Source organism: Natator depressus, chromosome 27 (assembly GCF_965152275.1).
Source record: "Natator depressus isolate rNatDep1 chromosome 27, rNatDep2.hap1, whole genome shotgun sequence".
Lineage (NCBI taxonomy): Eukaryota > Metazoa > Chordata > Testudines > Cheloniidae > Natator > Natator depressus.
The window spans coordinates 8987710-8995042 of NC_134260.1; positions in this window are offsets into that span (position 1 = coordinate 8987710).

Consider the following 7333-nt stretch of genomic DNA (forward strand, 5'->3'; position numbering starts at 1 on the left):
GGGGCCTGAGCTAGTGGGGTAGCCCGGGGGGGGGTCTGAGCTGGGGGGGAAGGCTGCAGGGAGGGGTGTCTCAGTTGTGGGGGAGCTGCAGGGAGCAAAGCCAGTAGCCTCATTACTCTCCATTAAGATTCTTGCTCCGCTCTTCAGTGTGGTGTTCTCTCCTTGGCGGGGCTCCCCAGGGGCAGCTGTGCTCACGTAGGCCGCTCCGGCCCCGCTCCCATTACAGAGCCTTAGTTTCCAGGGCACGTACCTGCTCCAGAAACTCCCTAGGAGCTGGAATCTGGCCCACACGTTTCCAGGGCACGGGGAGAGAGCCGTGCACGGGTGTGCACGAACGCGTGCGAGTGTTTAGGTGTGTGCGCCCGCGCCACTGTGTGTGTACACACGCGCGAATAGCCGTGCACGTGACTCTCCACTTGTGCATTTCTGCAGCACCCCGGTATCCAGAGGGGAGGAGACTGAGCCCTCACGCACCCTCCGGAGCATCTCTCACTGGATGCTCCTGGCCTTTTCAGCCCATTAACGAATTCAGGTTCCAATGCCCAGGAGAGGCACTTACGTCGAATACCCATTTGTGAAACACGCCGAGGTAAGCGGTGCCCCCTTAGGCCACACAGTGAATCAGTCAGTGGCACAGACAAGACTATCCCGAGAGTCCCAATTCCCAGCCCCCCTTCCCCCCAACCCTGAGACTCCAGTTCCTTTCCCGAGCCAAGAATAGAACTCAGGAGTCCTGACTCCCAACCCCTCTTCTCTGCCCGTTAGATCACTCTGCTGACCATGTTTTAACCCATTGTTTTAAAGCACATTTGCTTGCTTATGTTCTGCCTCCCCCCCACCCACCCCCCAAAAAAATTCACCCTGCAGCCTCAACTGGATTTGGTATTCTTCATTTCCTGCCCTAAGCCATTGCACTCAGATTGCTATGTGCTGCTAACCACGAGATTACCCTCCCCCTTAACACTGGGAATGAGACTCAGAAATCCAGATTCCCACTTTGTTGCGCTCGAACGTGTAGACTAAACTCCACTTTAAGGAGTTCTCTGGCTGAGTGAGCTCCCTCCCTCCCAGGTGGGATCTGAACCCAGGTGCCCTGCTGCCTTGACTCCTGCACTAACCACTAGCCTGCACCACCGGATGCAACTCCCCTCGTGGCTTTAGGTGTTTCGAAACGGCATTGCCGTGAGCAGCTCCGCCGACCACGCAGGCTGCAAGCTCAGCAAATGCCTGTCAGCATCAGCTCCCTCCAGCCGTTACCCTTCCCTTCAGGTGGGCGCAGCCCCCGCGCTGGCGTGGCTGATCTCTGAAATACATACTTGCAGGGCTTTTATCAAGAGAAAAAAGGGAGGCTAAATATAGCTGTCATGCGCTAGATTGTAGGTAGCTGAGGGGGAGCCCCCGTTTGAATGTGAACGGGGGCTTTTGGAGTGAGGAATCTGTTCCCTGGGCGTGACTGACTCTGAAGGAAGGATCAGGGAAGAAAGCAACCACCCGCGGATTCCCAAGGGCTCAGTACCCACCGCTGGGCCCAGATTTGCTAAAGTGATCAGCACCCAACGTACTGAGCTCCGGCAAACCTGGACCGGAGGGCTTTATTCTGATCTCACACCGGTGCCAACTGGAAATGGCTCCATTGAAGTCAATGACCCTGACTCGTAGTTATGCCAGGACAGGGACGGGGTAAGATGATGGCTTAAAGCCCATGTGCACTCCCTTTGTCTGGGTAGGGCCATGCAGGATGCGGATGTAAATTAGAGCAGCCCCTAGGCTGCTCTAAATCTGTGCTGTGTATCCCATGATCCTCAGGGAAGTGGAGGATGACCATAGTGCTAGGCATCCCAGCTATGCCCCCAACACCCTCCCTGTGCTGGATGTTGAGAGAAGGGATAATGTGGTACGTGTATGCCAGCTGCCTGCTGAGGGAAATTCTCAGGGAGGCTGTTACCACCTGGGGATAAGCCTCAACTGAGCTGCCTTCACATCAAAGCAATAGTAAGCCAGTCCAGAGAGACGAATCCAGAGTGACTGCAGTGCTAGCAAAAGCACCGGGCCCTTTAAATAGTTGGAAAGCAAAGCGAATTCCTGGAAGGGGCCTGTGGCAGGGAAACCCCAGATGGGTGGGCACTGGGAGAGCGATCTGGAAAATGTTTGAACCCCCTGGGGTAGTGGGGAGAATGGCTGGGGCTGGACTGGGAGGGGACCAGCGAGCAGAAAAGAAATACCCCTCCTCCCCCCGCCAGCAACGGAACTGTCATGCCTATTAATAATGGGGATTAATAATTAACAACGGCTGCCGTTTAGTGAAGCCCTTTCATCCGAACATCCCCTGGGCTCTCGACAAACTGGTTTGCAAATGACAGGGCTCGATCCTCATTCCCCATCTCACCCCCTTGGCACTGGAGTAAATGTGCTGGTTTCAGAGAAGTTAGCACACACCCCCCACCCCCCCGTGCAGGCTGTGAGAGCTCCGCCTGGCGCTGATGTGTGGCCATCTCTGGGGTGGGCCGCGGCAGCGAGTTTAGGACAGGAAGTGAAGCAGGATCCTGTGTTTCACTGAAACTGCAGTGGGGAGGAAATGCGGTAAGAGGTTTGTGCGTGGCGCCACTCTAGGGACCGAGATGGAGTTACGCTGGGAGTGGAGGTAGCTTAACCCAGCGTACGAGGGAGTGAATAGCAGTTTTGAGCAGGTGCCTGGGAGTCAGGACTCCTGGGTTCTGTTCCAATCCCATGTACGTCTACGTGGCCGGTGGAACACAGATTGTGCCGAATCTCCGCTTTCATTAAGAGAAAAAAGAGAAAACCCCTCAAGGCTGCTGAGCTGAGCATAACTGACCCGGGGGCCATCTGGGTCTGCAGGGACCCTGAAACAATAACTCAGAGGTGTGGACTCGCCTCTCCCCTCTCCGTTGCAGGGTGTTTATAGTCCTGGCTTTACAGAACTCACCTGTCTCCTCCAGCTGAGCCAGACATCCTGTCCAGTGGTATTCCAGCGGGGCTGGCAGGGGAGTTTTCACTGGATTCATTGTTTTATTCTGTACTGTGCCCCTTCTGGCTCAAGGAGGCGCTAAGTTCCCTCTTGTGTGTCCCATCCATCCCAATCTTGCAGTGACCCCTGCTGGGGGGGGCTAGGAATTGGTGTGCGTCATTCATTCACTCTCCCTCTGGGTCCCTCCCGGGCTACCTGCTGGCTTGGTTGCAGATTGGCCTAGATTGCCCACCTATCCCCTTTCCTTAGGCAGCGTTCCCTGCCGGGATCCCTGCTAGGCAGGCTAAGGACGGGTCAATATCACTCATTTTCATTCTCCCCAGGCCCCTTGCTGGTCCTGGCCTCCGGCTTCCAGAGCAGCTCTTCACCCACCAGAGCCTGCCGGGATCTACCCTGGCCCCTGCACAGCGCGTGCAGAGAACCCCGCCTCGACCAGTGTTCTCCGCACAGACGGTTTCGGCGAGTCTGTTTGTCGGGGAAGGTTGGACGGCGTGCGTTTCTGGCAGCCCTTGCTGCGTTATCCTTCCAGTGGAAACACTGCCGCGGGCTTGGCAAATACAGCATTGGGTGCAGAGTGTAGCATAGTTTGGTCCCTGGATTTCCCCGCGGGGGAAAGGGCGGGAGGACGGCCTGGTACGACGGGATATCTGTGGCCAGTTGTGATTGACGCTGAATGATTTCCACCCCCAGGACAGCAGAAACCGTATTTCCTGATTTAAAAGGGAGAGAGCAGCAGGTCAGAACAATGCAGAGAACTGACCATGGTAGAACCCTGGAGGTCAGAATAACCAGGTTGAGGGGCCTCGGCAGAGATGTGGGAGACCCCAGGTCTGGGCCAGATCATGTCAGCGTGAGACGGGACGGGGGCCCAGGCCTGGAAGGGCTCTCGGTCAGAAGGGAAATGCTTGGTGCTCCAGGACTGGAATAGCAGGTCTCCCCGGGTTGCGGGAGCGGTGAACAGGACTGGAAGAGAAAGCAGCATTCCAGGGCCGCTCGGAGCCTCGTCAGCTCGTGCGAGTTTGCATCACACCTGCAACAGACCTGCCTGGCCGCCATCCCAGCGCGTGTTGTGTGACCTCCCAAGCTAATCCGGGGCAGCACTTGAAGGAGACCTCCGAAGAGCGCGGCAGGCAGAGCTGCGGGTGATTCACTGCTCTTCCCACTGACTCGTGGCTGAATCAATCCCCCGGCTTGAGATCGTGCAGCTGGAAGAGCCGTCCTCTGTGTGAGCCGTGAAGCCAAGTTCCTGGCTTCTTGCACTTGTTAATCAATTCCATTGCAATCGGACGAGAGTTGGGGCGTTGATCCCAGGGCCCTGGCTGGAAAAGTGCATTGTGTCTGCTTAAAATTCTCCTGCTGTATTGAACTCAGGAGTCTGGCATGGCATTACTGGTAAACAGCGACTGTGCTCCCCCCACCCCGAGAAGTGGCTGCATTTTAGCAGTGGGTACAACGAGTCCTGTGTGTAGACTATACATCAGTGTGTTAAAATGGTTTGGGTCAGGTATTGAAATGACTAATATTGCTCGGTTTAGACGTGTACTGGAGTTTGCCAGGGAGCAATCTGAGCCTGTGGTTAACAGAATCATAGGACTGGAAGGGACCTTGAGAGGTCATCTAGTCCAGTACTCTTCACTCGTGGCAGGACTAAGTATTATCTAGACCATCCCTAACAGGTGTTTGTCTAACCTGCTCTTAAAAATCTCCAAAGATGAAGATTCCACAACTTCCCTGGGCAATTTATTCCAGTGCCACCCTAACAGGAAGTTTTTCCTAATGTCCAACCTAAACCACCTTTGCTGCAATTTAAGCCCATTGCTTTTTGTCCTATCCTCAGACATTAAGGAGAACAATTTCTCTCCCTCCTCCTTGTAACAACCTTTTATGTCCTTGAAAACTGTTATCATGTCCCCTCTCCGTCTTTTCTTCTCTGGACGAAACAAACCCAATTTTGTCAATCTTCCCTCACAGGTCATGTTTTCTAGCCCTTGAATCGTTTTGGTTGCTCTTCTCTGGACCTTCTCCAATTTGTCCACATCTTTCCTGAAATGTGGCGCCCAGAACTGGACACAATACTCCAGCTGAGACCTAATCAGCGTGGAGTAGAGCAGACGGATGGTTCTACATTCAACGGACGTCTACAAGCCCCGGTCCAGTCACTTGGCCCAGATGACTGTGAATTGTTCGGCACTGCAGGAAAAGCCCATGCAACCCAGGGGGAAGAGGCATGATAAGTTAAAGCAGCATGGGTGAGTGGTCAGGGCTCTGCATCAGTACTCCAGGGATCTGAGTTCTATTCTGTCGCTGGCTGAACTTTGAGCAAGACACTGAATCCCTCTGGGCCTCCATTTGCCATGGGAATAACGGCCCTTCCTTCCTGGGTCTTGTCTATTTAGACTGTAAGCTCTTTGGGGCGGGGCTGCCTCTTGCTGTGGGTATGTCTACACTGCAGACGAAGGGGTTACTGCAGCACCGGTGGAGGTTAATGTAGCTGGCGCAGGTAGTGAGGATGTAGCTGCCCCCAGTACAAGGCTGCCAGGGTGTGTGGTTATAACTCAGGAGTCCTGGGTGCTAGTCCCAGCTCTGCTGTTGCTTGGGCATGTCACGGCCTCTCTCTGTTTTCCCTTTGTCTTTTCTCGTGTAAGGCCTGGGTGGTCTAGTCCACAGGCTCTGGGGTCCAAGCTGGGATCAGAGACCAGGTTCTGTCCCCAACTCTGCCTCCGTGCTGTTTGCTGACGCCTTTATCTGTCTTGTCTACTTAGCCTGGAAACTCTTTGGGGCAGAGACTGTCTCTTAATTCGCCTCTCTGGGCCTCAATTTCCCCACGTAGTGGTAGTGAGGCTTATCTCCTTTGCAAAGAATGTGGAGATCTTCTGAGGAAAAGCACACCGTGAAAGGAGGCGAGATTAACAAGACCGGGACTGCTCATCTTAGAAAAGAGACGACTAAGGGGGGATATGATACAGGTCTCTAAAATCAGGAATGGTGAGGAGAAAGTTAAGGAAGTGTTATTTACCCCTTCACGTAAGACACAAACCGGGGCTCATGCAAAGCAATTCGTAGGCAGCGGGTTTCAAACAAAGATAAGGAAGCACTTCTGCGCACAGCACAGTTGGCCTGTGGAACTCATTGCCAGGGGATGCTGTGAAGGTCAAAAGAAGTAGATAAATTCACGGAGGATAGGTCCATCAGTGGCGATTAGCCACAATGGTCAGGGACGCAACCCCATCCCTGAACCTCTGATGCCCAGAAACTGAATCTGGACCACTGGGGATGGATCACCTGATAATTGCCCCGTCCTGTTTATTCCCTCTGAAGTACCTGGCTCCAGCCACTGTCGGAAGACAGGACACTGTGCTAGATGGACCATGGGTCTGACCCAGTGTGGCCGTTCTTATGTAAGATCTAAGTATTATTATTTTGCTATATGCACGTACAGCACCTGGCACAATGGGACCCTGATCTCAGCTGGGGCCTGCAGGGGTGACCGTAGTCCCAGGATGCAGCTCAAATGGGGCCAGAGGTGCTTGGGGGAGTTTCATAATGTGCCTTTTCCCTTTATGAAAAAAGAAAAGGAGGACTTGTGGCACCTTAGAGACTAACCAATTTATCTGAGCATAAGCTTTCGTGAGCTACAGCTCACTTTCCCTTTATGTAACTCTTGCCTCTTGTCCGGCAAGGGTTAAACGCCCAGGCTTGTGGTCGGTGGGTTTGCAGGACAGATGAGTCAGGCCAGAGGTGTAATCGGCTCTTGCAGCTGGCGGGTGGTGGGGTGTGTGTGTGTGTGGGGGGGGTGGGTTTGTGGTGTAGAAATCAATTGCAGCCTGGCATGGGGTTTGGATCCCTGCTCCTCGCCTCTCTGCCCTGGATCCCAGTACAGAACCCTCCCCTGCCCGCTCTGCAGCTGTTGTGGGGCTGGGATTTGGGTGGAAGGGGGCGGGGGAGAACTGCAGAGGGGGAAGGAAAAGGTGGGGGACGTATAACTGTGCTGGTTCATACACAAAAAGGCAGAAGATGCAGGAAGCAACGTAGCGGAGGGGGAGCGTTTGTCATCTGGCATCTTCAGGGTCCTGGTGCCGCCTGGTTCCCGTGCTGGGGGCCTTGGGAAAGGGAGGGGAGCCAGGCCAGACACGGGGTGGCTGGTGGAACCCACTCCTGCCTATCCCAGGGGCTAAGATTATCCAAGGGGGTCGAGTGATTTGGGGGGGCCCAGGTCGAGACCTCTTAAAGGGGTAGGCGCCTTCTGAAAATCCAGCCCCTTTGAGGCGTCTCGCCTCGATCCTCTCGGAATCAAGGCGCCCCAGTTTGACTCCTTGCTGCTGGAAGTCTTGCCTGGAGACTAGAGCC